This window comes from Loxodonta africana, chromosome X (genome assembly GCF_030014295.1).
Source record: "Loxodonta africana isolate mLoxAfr1 chromosome X, mLoxAfr1.hap2, whole genome shotgun sequence".
Classification (NCBI taxonomy): Eukaryota; Metazoa; Chordata; class Mammalia; order Proboscidea; family Elephantidae; genus Loxodonta; species Loxodonta africana.
In genome coordinates, this window is record NC_087369.1 from 153,662,880 (window position 1) to 153,679,254 (window position 16,375).

A 16,375-nucleotide genomic window follows, 5' to 3' on the forward strand; every position below is an offset into this window, starting at 1 on the left:
TCAATTGGTCTCAACCCATCTGGAGCAAAGGAAAATGAATAACACCAAAGACTCGAGGTAAATATGAGCCCTAGAGACAGAAAGGGCCACATAAACCAGAGGCTGTATCAGCCTGAGACCAGAAGAACTAGATGGTGCCGAGCTACCACCACCGACTGCCCTAACAGGGAACAAGACAGAGAATCCCCGGTAGAGCAGGGGAGCAGAGCGATGCAGACCTCAAATTCTCATAAAAAAAGACTAGACCTAATGGTCTGACTGAGACTGGAGGGACCCCAGAAGTCATGGCCCCCAGACCCTCTGTTAGCCTAAGACTGAAACCATTCCTGAAGCCAACTCTTGAGACAGGGATTGGACTGGATTTTAAGATAGAAAATGATACTGGTGAGGAGTGAGATTCTTGGCTCGAGTAGACACATGAGACTATGTGGGCAGCTCCTGAATGGAGGTGAAATGAGAAGGCAAAGGGGGACAGCAGCTGGTTGAATGGACAGGGGGAATACAGGGTGGAGAGGAGGAGTGTGCTGTCACATTAGGGGGAGAGCAGCTAGGCCGACGTAGCAAGGTGTGTATAAGTTTTTGTATGAGAGACTGACTTGATTTGTAAACTTTCACTAAAGCACAATAAATTAATACATATATATGTGTGTGTGTGTGGTCTTTGCGGCTTGCTTATTTCACTTAGCATGCTTTCAAGGTTCATCCATGTCATAGCATGTATCAGTACTTCGCTCCTTTTTATGGCTGAATAAAATTCTATTGTATGTATATACCACATTTTGTCTATCCATTCATCAGCTGATCGTCTATTGGGTTGCTTCCACCTTTTGGCTATTGTGAATAATACTGCCATGAACATTTTTGTGCAAGTTTTTGTGTGGACACATGTTTTCGTTTCTCTTGGGATTTATACCTGGGGATGGAATTGCTGGTTCACAGCCAGAGTGCTCCTTAGAAGTGAGGATAGTGAGACTTCATCTCATGTAGTTTGGACATGTTGTCAGGAAGGACCAGTCCCTGTAGAAGGAAACCATGCTTGGTAAAGTAGAGGGTCAGTGAAACAGAGGAAGACCCTCAATGAGATGGATTGACACCGTGGCTGCAACAATGGGCTCAGACATAGCAATGGTTATAAGGATGGTGCAGGACCGGGCGGTGTTTAGTTCTTTCGTATATACGGTCACTATGAGTCGAAATCGACTCGACAGCACCTAACAACAACAACATGGTGACTATGTTTAACGTTTGGAGGAAATGTCACACTGTTTTCCAAAGTGGCTGAACCATTTACATACCCACCAGCAACTTGTAAGGGTTCCAGTTTTTCCATGTTCTTGCCAACACTTGCTTTTATATGTTTTTTGGGTTTGTTTGTTTGTTTGTTTGTTATAACCATCATAGTGGGTGTGAAGTGATATTGTGATTTTTCCCGACAGCTAATGATGTTGAACATATTTTTACATGCTTCTTGGCAATGTGTATCTCTTCTTTCGAAAAAGCCTACTCAAATCTTTGCCTGTTTTTTAAAACCGGATTGCAGTCTTTTTTATTGTTGACTTGAAAGGTTTATATATATATATATATATATATATATGTATGTATGTATGTATTCTGGATATAAGATACATAATTTTCAAAATTTTCTCACATTCTGTGGGTTGTCTTTTCACTTTCTGCTGATGTAGAGAATTACATTAATTGCTTCTAAAATAAATTTTGTTGATTTATTTGATAATTTTGTTTATTAAAAGTTACAGCAAAAGTATAGAGGATTAGGAGTGCAGGCTCTGAACTCAGACACATCTGAATTCCCAGTTTGGTTCACCATATTAACAGACTTTTTCCTGCTCAAAATCTGGAAAGTGATTTTGTTTAGATATCCATTCTTCTGGCAAATTAAACCTATGACATTCTTATGGTAAATCCTAGTTATTTGAAGCCATCATAGTGACTCTATCCACATTGCCATTGATGCTAAGGGAGAACATGTGGCAGGTTTTATTTTTCTTTTAACAGGTTTATTGAGATATAATTCACATACAATAAAATCCACTTAAAATGTTACAAATCAGTGATTTTTGGTATATTCACAGAGTTGTACAACCAAAACCACAATCTAATTTTAGAACATTTTTACCGCCCTTGAAAAAAAAAACCTCTACCCATAATCAGTTGCTTCCAGTTCCCTATTCACCGTTACCCCAACCCCTGGCAATCACTAATCAATTTCCTGTTTCTATAGATTTGCCTATTCTGGACATGTCATAAATCTAATCATACATTACGTGGCTTTAGTGACTGGTTTCTGTCTTGGTCATCTAGTGCTGCTTTAACAGAAATACCACAAGTGGATGGCTTTAACAAAGAGAATTTTATTCTCTCACAGTCCAGTAGGCTAGAAATCCAAATTCAAGGCATCAGCTCCAGGGGAAGGCTTTCTCTCTCTGTAGGCTCTGGAGGAAGGTCCTTGTGATGCATCAGTCTTCCCTTGGTCTGGAAGCATCTCAGCTCAGGAACCTCAGGTCCAAAGGATGCGCTCTGCTCCCAATACTGCTTTCTTAGTGGTATGAGGTCCCCACTCTCTGCTTGCTTCCCTTTCCTTTTATCTGTTGTAAGATAAAAGGTGGTGCAGGCCACGCTCCAGGGAAACTCCCTTGACATTGAATCAGGGATGTGACCTTAGTAAGGGTGTTACAATCCCACCCTAATCCTTTTTAACATAAAATTACAATCACAAAATGGAGGACAACCACACAATACTGGGAATCACTGCCTAACCAAGTTGACACAATTCAATCCATGACAGCTTCTTTTACTTAGCATGGTGTCTTCAAAGTTCATCCATGTAGTGTGTATCAGTACTTCATTCCTGTTTTTGGCTGAATAATATTTCATTGTATGGATATACCACATTTTGTTTACCATTCATTAGTAGATGGACATTTGGGTTGTTTCTACTTCTTGGCTACTATGTATAATGTTGCTATGAACATTTGTGTGCAAGTTTTGCGTGGACTTATGTTTCCATTTCTCTTGGATATGTGCCTAGGAATGGTATTGCTGAGATATATGGTAGCACTATGTTTAAGCTTTTCAGGAACTACCAGGATATTTTCCACAGCAGCCACACTATTTTACATTCCTATCAGTTGATGTAGATTCCAATTTCTCACATCTTCGCCAACAGACTGATTCTTAAATGAGGTGACAGGGACCTAGACATAGGCCTAGACCTAGACATGAGAAAGAGTAAAAGCGAGGGAATCAGGACAAAGACAAGGAAATAGACAAAGGGGATAGGAAGGCTCATGGCTTCAAAGAACCGAAGCATCAAGAAGTTTAGATTGTAAGCCTGTCTGGATTCAGAAACCCTGCTTTTCCCACTATATAGGAAGCAAAAAATAGAAACCAGGGAGAAGTGAAGTTAGAGGAAGAAGATAGACAAGATCCTAATGAAATTGGAAAAATATTAAGATTTATCATTTCTTTACTGAAGCAGAAATAAAAAAGTTCTGACTCAGGGGACATTGGAAGTCATATCTGATCCTCGAAGTGGGTGGCTCTTTTGTTACCTTGGATTAAAGTTATGCTTTCCCATCCGCCACTGTCTTACCGTTCTACCTCCGACCAGGTACAAATGAGTGGCAACATCTCATACCAAGGCTCTGCTTTTCCCTATATGGGCTTTACCACTCACATGGATGCCATGGTTTGGGAGATACCTTGATGGCATGTATTCCTGGAGCTTGAGACCAGAAGATCACAAGCTCAATGGCTGCTGTAAGATATTACAGGTGTTGTTTGTGTTTTGTGAGTAAGTGGCTATTATATCCTTTAGTCCCTCAGGTAAGAATAATTCCAATCCCACTACCTACCAGGTCTTCCTGGCCTGAGGTACATTTTTGCAGAACTGAGTTGCGAAGTCTCTCAAAGCTCGCTCCTATTAGTGATTTCCGGCTTGTTTCTCTGAAAATTAAGACCTACCGCTTGGCATATCCCTAGGGTTAAGTTTTACTGGTAATGATAACTTTTTCCTAAATACCTTTTCTGTACATTATCTCATTGAGTCCTCATAATAATCCAAAGAGAAAGAAACTATGATTACCTCCAGGTTACAAATCAGGAAACTGAGGGCTATATTGGTTTTAGATTGATCAGAGGCTCAAGTTAAAGAGAAATGAATATGGTTGAACCAAAAAAAGAGCAGCAGCAACAAGCTGGGCTCTCAAGAGGATACCTACTGGAGGCTGGTGGAATGAAGGTGGGTAGGTGTAGGGTTTTCAGTGCTGGCAATTATCAAGTAGAAAGGAGACAGCCATCTATCCAGATGTTTTAGATTAATGATTCCCAACATGTACCATGTTATGACACACAAATATTGTCTAATTCCCCAAAGCAATATGTGGGTTCTTAAAAGTAATTAAAGTCAAATTAAATATTATGTTAATTAAACATGGTTTCAAATGAATTTTAAAGGATGTGAATTGGCTTTACCCCTTGAGATAACTGCAAATTGCCTATCCTGATTTTGTGACAACGCAGAGTATTAGGAACTGAAACCTTCAGCAGCCTGAAGGCAGGGAATGAAGCCAGAGTATCTGAATACCCTGACTCTGTGTCTTAGGAGTTAGGAGATCCCAGATGCCTTTTGGAAACCATGAAGGGAATTCCAGTGTGGTGACAAAGTTTGTTCTTAGGGTAACTGATCTTCCTCAGTTTTATCTTTATTTTAACCCCTCTTTGGACCCCTCCTCCTGTATGCTGTCACCATAGTAGGAAACTGGGCTGGTCATCATCGTTGGGTTCAGTCCCCATTTATCGCTCTGTTTTGCTTAGATTTCACCCACTCTCTGTCACCATGGCTAGGTTCCTGGCCAACCTGTTTTCCAAGGACCATTGAAGCCATCAGCTTAAGTGTCCTTACCAGCCTGCATGTTACCTTTTATTCTGTAGTTTTTCACTTTTGACTACTTCTTCCGTGATACTCCTCCTTTGGTCAAACTAAACTGCTTTCCCACATGTCTTCTGTGTCTTGAAAGCCCTTAAATTCCTCTGCGCTGTACCCATAAACATACATCCTCCTTACTGTCCTCAGAAAGCTCTCCACTCAGGACAAGCCACAAGTCCTTCTTCTCCTGGCCTCCCATCTGACTGCTCTCAGCCTGTGCTATAGAGCCAGAGTGTTCACCTGCTTCTCCTCATCCTTGGAGTGGACACTCACTTGGCTGAGACAGGTTGGTTTTAGAGCTCTACACTGAGGTCACCTGCATGTTCAACTCCATAATCTATCTAATAAAAAATCTTGCAGAATATCAAACACCACTCATTTCCACCTGTTCATGGTTGCATTTAAAGCCTTTGTGTTCACACGAGATTTAATCACGGAAAGTAATTTTTAGTAACTTCCTTTAACCTAAGCTCCTAAGGCATATATTTATAAATAAATGCATAATTCATGTATTTCATCTCTTGCTTTGAGCATATTGATAGCAGCTTTGTTAGCTATATGTTCTTCCGATCAGTCTGCCCAAGGTTCTTTGTTAACAATTAATCATGAGAGTTCATCCGTACACTGGGATATGACGTAAGCATTCAACTCAAGAGGAAGAACGACAATTGACACGCATTTTTTTCCAATATATTTTTAAGTGAAGAGTAGGGTACAAAATAGTATTATTTTATGATTCTATTACAAGTGCATTTACATACAGACATACATACGTATTTTAAAAGGAAGCCTAAAAGAATATACACTAACATGTTAACAGTGGCTGTCGCTAGGCGCTGAGGTTGATGATTTACTCATACATTCTTCTTTTTCATATTTTTCAGTTTTCCAATAATGAGCATGTAATTCTTTCATAATCAGAAAAAAAAGTAATTTTAGAGAGCTCAATTAGTCACCAAGGTCAACCAGCATGTGTGGAAAAGGTGACAATTCTCACTGAAAAGAAATTAACACCTTTATTGTTGTTATGAATTGAGGTTACTTTTTCTTTAAGTAGGATCATATCTCTAAAATTAAAATGGAAGTAAGTGGGATATTAGTGAGTTTGAAAAAAGCTGGTTTACATACCACTTTTCAAGAAAAACAAAACAAAATCAATTTTCTTTAAGTGCTTAAACATTTTCTCCTCTGGGGGCCACATTTTATGCTCCCCTAGAGAAATGGCCATCTCTCCCATTTCCTTTGGCATCTCCCACCTCTCTCCCTACTCTCTTGCCTATGCTGCTCTACTGCCTAGAATGTTTGTACTTACAATGTGCACTCAGATAATGTTTGTTGAAGTACTTGCTTATTTCTGTTTTCCACTAATCCCAGCCTAGCCATCTTCTCAGAATTACACTAGATAGATTCTGCCTCTTCAGAAGCCTGGTACCTTGCCCTTCTGCCCCTGCTTAGTGCCCTGAGGCCTAGAGCGCCACCCTTAGACCTTAACTTCCAAAAAACAAAACAAAACCCATTGCCATCCAGTCAATTCTGACTCATAGCAACCCTATAGGCAGAGCAGAATTGCCTCATAGGGTTTCCAAGGAGCAGCTGGTGGATTCAAACTGCCAACCTTTTGGTTAGCTGTAGCTCTTAACCATTGCTCCACCAGGGCTCCAACTTTCACTTGTGCAGCATGAAGTAGACCTCAGCTAGTTTCAAGCTCCAGGACCCCTGCAAAGGTTCCAGGTTTACTCCAGCCAGTCCCCTTGGCCCATGAACTTTGGTCAGTAGGCCATTCAAAATCCAGCCAGCCAAACTGGGAAATTCCTCACTGAGTAGAGCACCTGACCAGATACGTCCAAGAAGCCCATGTGGCTGGCAGAAACAGTGTTAGCTCTGGGCCAAAGAAGCCCCTACAATAGCAGGGAGCCACACGGCCAGCTTGACTGTGCTGCTCAGCCTTTGGGGCTGCAGGATTTTCCCACTGCTCCCAGAGGACTATCCCTTCCCCAATACCTGCTCATTTGCTCAGGCCTCGGATTCAGCCTGAGGCTTTTCTGTGGTGGAATCCCTGAGGCTGAGGACTGTGTTAGCAGGGTCCTTCCATCTGAGAAGTAGGATGCTGCTCTGAGCACCACCACCTAGAGCAATGCCAGGGAGGGAAATCCAGCCCAGAATAGCTGGAGAAGCCCATAGGACAAGTGAGGCTGACTGCAGCCCACGGCCCATCCTGAGTGTGTGTGATGGGGGTAGGGGGGTGGAGAGGCCTGGATGTGCCGAGAGCTCCCTGGAGAGCAAGGTGCAGCTTTTTCTGCAACGTTCAGCAGCAGCTGCAGAGACGGGCCAGTAATTATCCTCTTGTAACATCTGTGGAAGGAGCCCTGGTGTCGCAATGGTTAAAGGTTCAGCTGTTAACCAAAAGGTTGGCAGTTCAAACCCACCCAGCAGCTCTTCAGGAGAAAGACCTGACCATCTGCTCCCATAAAGATTAAAGCCTAGAAAACCCTGTGGGATAGTTTTACTCTGTCACATGGGCTTACTACGAGTTGAAATCGACTCGACGACACCTAACAGCAACAACAGCATCTGAGGAGACAGATTTGCTCCCTTACCTTATAGAGCTTCCCCACCCCATTCCTTGTCTCCTCATGGGGAGGGGCCTCGCTCCCTCTGGAAGGGCTGGCCTAGACCTCTGAACCACCTCCAATGCCCTTGAAGACCCCAGCATGATTCAAATGAAGCAGCCACTGATTTAACACCTTGTTCTGACTCCAAGTCCCCTTGAATGTCCACACCTCTAACGGTTGGTGATGGGGTGGCAGGATTGAGGTGGGGACCCCAGAATTCCCTTTGAATCTTTTCCATTAACCTTATAACCAGAAACCACCATTTATGAGACCTTGAAACTATCCCTTTCTTGAAAGCCTGTTGGAGAAGCAGATAACTGGGTGTGAAGTCTGCAGGGTTAAATTTGGTAAACTTAAGACCCACCATGGTCAGGCCAACACTGATTTGGATGGTCCCTGAGTTTGGGAAAGAAGAAACTCTACCAGTGACACCTGACTTAGCTCACTCAGTTTGTATAGACCTAGGAGAGCTTTCTTTAAGCCTGAGAGCCCACTGGAGACTAAGTCTGGCTATATTCTGTGTAAGCCGGGTAAATACCATTCATTTGGAACACAGGCCTGCAGCAGATCCAGAGTAAACAAAACCTAATGCCTGTGTTGGAAATCTGAAAAATGTAGAATCCTAGTAGCTAAAAGTGACCCTATGTCACAGTTATCAAGTATGTGCTTACTATGTGCTGGGTATTCTAACCAATGTGTATGCATTACCTCATTTACACCTCACAGCAACCATAAGTAGGTAATGTTGTTATCCCTATTTTACATATGAGAAAACTGAGGCATAGAAGACTAAGTAACTTGGCTAAGGTCACAGGGTTAGGAAGTGGGAGAGCAGGGTCTCAGATCTGGCAGTCTGAGTCTAGAGCTTGTACTCTTAACTACTATACTATACTGCCTGATAAAGATAAAAGCAGGGCTAGCTTCACAGGCATAGGATCAGTGCAGTCATACAGGGCCTCGAACTCAGGAGGGCCCTGCACTTAGAGTTTAATACCATTGTCATTAAATTCTTAATAATTTGAATTTGTACTGTGTAAACGAAATTCAGTGGGACATGGAGTATGTACTGAGAGCTTAGAGTTTAGGTTTCCACACAATCCCACCTCCCACCACTTCCCTGCCTCCCTGAGACATGTTCTTGGCTGCCCATTCCCCTGTACCCTAGCACCCAGGGCTCCACATTGCCACCCCCTCTCTGCCCCACCAAGTGGCCACTGCCATCCTTTACCCCCTGCAGGCACCTGAGCAAGGGCACAGTGAGGATTAGGGTCAGGCATACACATCCTGCAACTTCTCAGGGTTGGCCATGGAGACAGTCATCTGGCCCTAGCTGGTAGTGCCATGGTACATTTGGCAGGTGACCTGGTGGGGGCCTATTCACCACCCTGATCCAGGTACTTGGTGCATCCTGATGTAGAGGTTGCAATACCCTTGGAAGTTGTTTGTCCACCATGGGTTGGGACAACTGGCCTGTGGGAAAGGGATATACCTGGTACCACTTCCTCATCCCTTATGAGGGCATAGTGCTTCTGTCCCCCAGCTTATGGGAGGAGGAACCTGGTAGCCAGTGAACCATGTGCATGTATCCCTGTGCCTGAGAGAGTAGGACATTAAATAGCAAATAAAAAACATCATGACAGGTTGAGAGAGAGAGACCATAGAAAAAAGGACAAAATCTTATAGTTTAGTATCTTTAATGACATTTTTTCTTGCTCTTTGAATAAGAGGCTTCATATTCACATTTTGCACTGGGCCTGCAAATTATGTAGCCAGTCCTGTCTAAAAAGGACTGTCCATTACTACAGTATTTTGGTATCCCTTGAGATGCACCATCTCTCATAAAGAGATGATGAAAGTTGATGAGGTCATAGCTGTCTCTAGTCTTGCTGGGACTGTTCGGAGGTTGGGAAACATTTCTACTTGCTGAGGAGAGAGATGCTGAGGTTTAGGTTCTCTACCGTGGAGTGACAATGTTGACAAAAAAACATACCACAAATCAGGAGATTCACGTAGAAGTTGATGCCCCAGGAGGTAAGATTTGCTGCCTTTCCTCCATTGCACAACAGAATGTAACAATGTCTGATGGAGGAAATAAATTGAATAAGGAAGAAGGTAAATTACGTGTGAATGTTTCCATTTTCTTACTCATTTCTGCTAATGTGTTTTAAACCTTTAGAAGATAACCAAGCCCTATACTAGGCCTATGGTAGGAGACAAAGAAATTATTGAAACCTGGCTCCGTCCTTCCAGAGGCTTTCAGTCTTCTAGATGGGCAAAACCATAAATTCAGAAAAATGCACAGATTATACCATTATAAGGCCAAGTGTTCCAATGCAACAATAGAGGTACAAAGTACAACAGGAAAACAGGACATGAACACTCACTTCTATCTGGAAAGTCAGGAAAAGCTACCTGGTAAAGAAAATGAGATTTAAGTTTTGACTTCCAAAGATGAATAGGACTTGGACAGACAAGACAAAGGGAGCTTTCTGTGCCATATGAGGAGTTTGGAATTTGTCTTATAAGCAAAAAGAGATATGGAAAAGTCTTAAGCAGTGTGGAGAGTCGGAGAAGGCTAATGTGGTCAAATTTACAGTTAAACCACTGGGGTTTTTATGGGAAAAAGTCTATTAGGCACAATCCAGAGTGGATTCAGGGAGAAAGGATAAAAGACTGTTTTGCTAATCCAGGCAAGAAAGGAGTGTGGCATCATTTTGTCTTAGTGACCTAGTGCTGCTATAACAGAAATACCACAAGTGGATGGCTTTAACAAAAAGAAGTACATTTTCTCACAGTAAAGTAGTTTAAAAGTTCAAATTCAGTGCGTCAGCTCCAGGGGAAGGCTTTCTCTCTCTGTCGGTCTTTTCATCAATCTTCCCTGAGACTAGGAGCTTCTCTGTGCAGGGACCCTGGGTCCAAATGATGCACTCTGCTCTGGCACTGATTTCTTGGTGCTTTGAGGTCCCCCTGTCTCTCTGCTGTCTTCTTTCTTTTATATCTCAAGAGATTGCCTCAAGACACAATCTAATCTTGTGTATCGAGTCCTGCCTCACTAACACAGCTGCTGCCCCTCCTAGCTCATTAATATCATAGAGGCAGGATTTACAACAGATAGGAAAATCACACAATACTGGGAATCAGGGCCCAGCCAAATTGGTACACACATTTTTGGGGGGACATAAGTCAATCCATGACAGGCATCATCTGGGACAGTGCCAGTGGCAATGAGAAGAAACGAATTCAAAAAACATTTGGGAGAGAGAATTGGAAGGATCTGGTAACTGATTGAATGCAGGGGGTGAGGGAGAGGGCAGTGTCAAGGAGGAAGAGTAGGTTTAGACCGGACGATGCTGAGTTCAGTGTTTGAAATTTTAAGTTTGCTTGAGGATCTTCCAAGTGGATGTTCTGGCTGGTAGCTGGAAATAAGGGTCTGTCTGGTCTTCTAAGAGAACTGGTTTTCACATGGCTTTGCCACCAGGGTTTCCTTTGTTTTGTTTTGTTTTGTTTTTTGGCCTTGTAGACCATAGACCCTCCCTCACAACTAGGGCTTAGGAGTTCTTGACAGATGGCTACTAAGACTTCACAGTTCCTGGGAACAGGAGGCAGAATAAAGACTCTTCTTGTGGGCTCAAAGATTGTGTCTGACCTACACGGAGGTAAATACTACTTTCTGCTATTCTTTGCAGCTTGAGCCAATTCGATTATTTTTCCCCAACGAGCTTTTCGATCTTGGGGGTGGTTACTTCCCCTTCTCTAGACCTCTGTTTCCTCATCTATAAAAGTAAGATATTAAGGTTTTATATTCTTCTTATGTATGATTGTATGATTTTACGGCTAGCCTGTTTTTTCAAATATATTTCGATGAAATAACAATATCCACGAATTTCATATATCTTTATAAATTCCGAGGGCTGGCCTGGAACTGATGAATTAGGGTTACACTCACACTTGCATTACTTGTTACAGCTATATTCAGGAATAGCAATGGGATTGGCCCAGGTCCACTCAGAATTTACATACAAGTAAATCATATCTACAATTCAAGCCTGTAGTACCTGCTAACAAAAGACTCAGTGTCCTTCAAAAAGTTATCTTCAAATTCTACTCTAATTAGTCAAAGAAATCTCTCTTGTTTGGCTGAGAGTCAACCTATTTAATACTTACCCCTATAAATCTCAATAATTTCACATGTGAATTTATGTACATGGACACATTTTACAGCCTCACAGTGGCAGCGGTGGGGCAGTATCTGGAAAACATACATCTAGGAGTCTTCTGAATCCTTATGAGAGTTATGTACCAAACTAAATTCAGCATATGGAGCACCAAGGAGTCCTCAATATAACCTCATGCATGGGACAGCAAAGGAATTTGCATCCCAGTTGCCATCTAGATTCTCTTCTATAACATATTATCAAATAATATTTTCTAACCTTCACGTTATCTTGGAATTATTTTAACTCATGCCTAATAATATCTTACCAACTCACAATTCAGATTGACATTCACATACTCACATACAAAATATTTCCTACCAGACAAATGTTTCAGAAAGAAAATATACATTATTTTTGTCCATATAATATCCCCCTAGTGTGTTTCTATTTACGTAAACAACTACTTCTAAACACTTAGCCAGAGCAATTCAATTGCTCCTAACAAGGCTTCATTTCTGGGGGTGGAAAACATTGTGAATAGAACCATGAGCAAGTCTTTATAGAATATATTACATTTATGAGACACAGAGTTAAAGATTAGGGACTCTGCCTCAATATTTTCCATAGGGCAACTTTTACTTCCTGGTTTCTCAAACTGTAGATGAGAGGATTTAACATAGGGATCACGATAGTATAAAACACTGAGACCACCTGATTTCCAGCCTGGGATTCATGTCAAGAGGGCTGTAAGTAAGAGTACATAGTTGTTCCATAGTACAGGACAACAGCAGTCAAGTGGGAAGCACAAGTAGAGAAGGCTTTCTGTTTGCCGGAAGCTGAGGGAATTCCCAGGATAGTCATGAGAACAGACATGTAAGAGACAAGGATCACTACAATGGAGGTGACCAGGGTGAATCCTCCACAGCCTGCAACCAAGATCTGGGTGACCCAGGGGTCTGAGCAGGCCAGTGCCAGCAGTGGAGGAATGTCACAGAAGAAGTGGGAAAGAATATGTGGCTGACAGAACGACAGTTGTGTGATGGAAGTTGTCACAGCAACCATGTTAACTAACCCACCAAGGTAGCATCCTGTTACCAAGAGAAGACAACGAACCCTAGGCATGGTCACATGGTAAAGCAGTGGGTGGCAGATGGCAGTGTAGCGGTCATAGGCCATAGTAGCCAAAAGATTGCATTCAGCAGAGGCAAAGACTATGAACAAGCCCATTTGAGTCACACATCCAAGGAAGGAAACAGCCTGCAGTTTAGATAACAAATTTGCCAAAGTCTTTGGGATAGTGATGGAAGAGAAACAGACATCAAGGAAGGACAGATTAGAGAGGAAGAAGTACATTGGAGTGTGGAGGTGAGGGCTGACTCTGATCAGGACCATCAAGCCTAGATTGCCCAACACAGTGACAATATAAACAATAAGGAAGATTCCAAATAGCAGGACCCCAAGCTGAGGGTTGTCTGTCATGCCAAGAAGGATGAAGTCAGTCTCCATGGATAAATTCTCCATTGATACAAGTTTAGTACCATTCTTGACTAGTAAAAAACTCTTCAGACATGCCTGAAGTGAAGAAATAATAGAAAACTGAGTGATATGGGTATAAACAGTCCTACCTAAAGCACATAAATTCTCTACACTCTCCAACCCTTCCTCTCACCTCCATTCTCATTTGAAACACCTTCCCAGCTTCCCAAATAGTATCACCATTTCCCATTTATAACACTGAGACAGAGAAGATGTAAAGGCTAAGAACAAAAAGGGGAGAAAAAAAAAAAGGAAGATAAAGCAAATTCAAAAAGCAAAAGGAGCTCAGATGAGAAAGAGAGTAAAGACCCAGGATGCAGAAGGCACTTGATAATATTTGTTGAAGAAATGACTAAGCGAAGGAAAGAGAAAGCAGGTGTCACTCAGGGATGCTCTTTACTGATACAGGACTGTAGACTCTTAGAAAAATTGGTGGAGTAGAATTCCTTCTCACCCTTCCCCCTTTCCAAAATCAAGCTCAATGGATTATTGAAAATGAGAGGATACTAAGGTAAATATGTCAAATGATTTAATCTTCACAGTTAGCCTCTCCTCTTCAGTATCTGTGTCACATTTCTAGAACAGTGGAAATCACCAGTACTCACACTATCCTTCTTGGTCAATAGAGGGTTTCCCAGAGCCTTATTGTCTCTTCACTGATACATTGGAGCAGAGATCTGAATGCCCTTGAATGACCATAAGAAACTGGGCTCAGGTCTGAAGGCATCAATCACTTGGATCCTGTGAAAGAGTAAAGAAGGACCAAACCCCTCAGGAATCATGCAGCTCCTGGCTGGTCATTACCAACTGATTCCTTTAACCTTGCCTGAGGCAAAGGTAATCTAGCTGCAAAACAAACTGGAAATTTCACAAGGACTTATTGAGCAGATCTGTCTGAGCAAAGGCCCAGGTAACACAATGGTTGGAATCAGGTGGCTCTGAGGCTTTAAAAATGCGTAGGTTCTATCCCTCTTTCCTATGATCAGAGGCTAATGCTGGCTTACTGTCTCACACAAATGCCTGGGCCTTGCCCTGGTTGAAATACCACAGAAGGGAAGAAATGGGTCCATGCAGATCCAACTCCATTTATAGGATCCAAACTAATTCAGAGGTCCTATGGATCACTGGATGGCCATCAGTGAGGGTGTCTAGAAGGAATCCCTGGACAAGGAGACCTCTTAGGGCAGCCCCAATCTTAATTAAAAAAAAGAAAACTTGTGTTTGTTGCAATTCACCAGAAAGCACAGGTTCTTTACTTGGTTTAGTAGTTTAGTAGTTAAGATCTTTGATTCTGGAGCCATATGCGCTTATTTGAGTTCTGACTCAGGAGATTACTGGCTATGTGACTTTAGAACTTTATCTAAGTTTTAGCTTACTAATCTATAGAAGAAGGGCACAAATAATACCTACATCATGGGGCAATTATGAAGATTAAATGAAATAATGTAACTAAAGCACTTGGTGGACATTAGGTGCTCACTGAATTCTACTTTCTCCATTCCCTCAGGGCCACTCCCACTTAGGTATTTACCACTTTTTTTGTCCCTCTCTATTGCATCTAATAGTAGGAGGGATTGTCTGTGTATATTGTTATCATTTCAGGCAGACAGAAATGAACCCTAGAGGTCCTGCCTGAAGCATGATCTCCATGCTCCACCCCCTAACCATCCCTGGGACGCACACACACACACACAGTTTGGCCAGAGGAGATGAAAAAAGGGTTTTTCATGTGTAGTAGTCATTAAAAAAAAATTGCCTTCTAAGTCAACCCTGACTCATGGCGACCCCCATGGTAGTCATTTACTCCTTGTTGCTCTATCTAAACTGCTGAGGATAACTCCTGCTACTACTGCTGCTCAGCACAGCAGCAGAGATTGGAGAAAATACTAGACTGAATGGAGGTTATGGAAACAGCACTGCTTTCCGAGACAAAAGGGATGAGTTCTAGTCCTGGCCCTAACTCATACTGTCATTCGGCTGTAGAAAAGTCAGTTAACCTCTTTGAGACCCATATTTCCTTATCTCAAAAATTGATAAAACAGTACCCACTATGCCTCCCTTTTAGGGTTGGCATGAAGATCAAATAAGATAATGAATGTGAAAGCACTCTGTAAACTCTGAAGGGTGATACAATACACATGGAACAGATCCCTATTATTATTCCATCATGGAAGGAGGGAGAGGGAGGAGGAATACGTCAATATGATCGTTTTCTGCTGCCTGCTTCAGCTCCTGCTTACGGAGCTGCACTCTTTGCCCTCCCACTCACCCCCTACACACACATCATCTGCTCTGCCTCTCCACTGTGAAAGTTTCAACCTACGAAAGTTTAAACAAACAGCTCAGGGTTGTTCACGTATCTTGGATCATAAGCAAGACAGGTTTTCAACGTTATTTTCATGTTCTTCAATCTTTTTAAAAAATTTCCTAATTTAGTAGATAACTCTACTGCTTGGCGTAAGCATTCAATAAATATTAATTGAATGAATAAATAACTTTCTACCCGTCCTTAAAACTTGGTGAAATCTTTCATCTCTGAAATAAGCTTGACTTGTTTTTTCTTCTGAAAGTAAATAAATATACACAATTAAGGCTTTATGGAGGAAATTATTTGACACACCCCATCTACACATGCTACTGCATTAATCAGTGTCATGATAGCAATCAGAACTAGTATATTATTATCTCAGCTGATGTGTTTTGGGTATTTTCTTGTTGGAAATAATCAGGCATTCCTTGTATTTGTTGAAGTAACCTTGCATATTTTCAAAAATATATATTCATGTATTTGTCCCTAGAGGCATGTAAATTTACAATAATGGTTCTTTAAAAAAGAAAACATTTGGTTACCCCTTCTTTCAGTTCTTCAGTTATATAGTCCACTGGAAGTCTTCCAAAACTACCATAACATTTAGAATTTAAGTGAAGGTTCATTTATTTACCCATTCAATAAAGTTTTCTTGTGTGTTTAATAAGTGCCAGTCATCCAAAAGATCATCTATTCCATCCTACCCATTTCAAGATGAAGAAACAGAAGTCCAGAGAGGTTAAGTGACTTGTCTATGGTCTCACAGCGAATTAGTAGCAGAGCTGGTGTTGGAACCCAGATGTCCTGACCTAAT

At 41.8% G+C, this 16,375-nt stretch overlaps 1 pseudogene; it reads right to left on the reverse strand.

Annotated features, from left to right (window-relative positions):
• Positions 1-11,151: 11,151 nt before the first annotated feature.
• On the reverse strand, positions 11,152-13,427 carry LOC100668770 (olfactory receptor 5J3-like; annotated as a pseudogene).
• Positions 13,428-16,375: the final 2,948 nt, after the last annotated feature.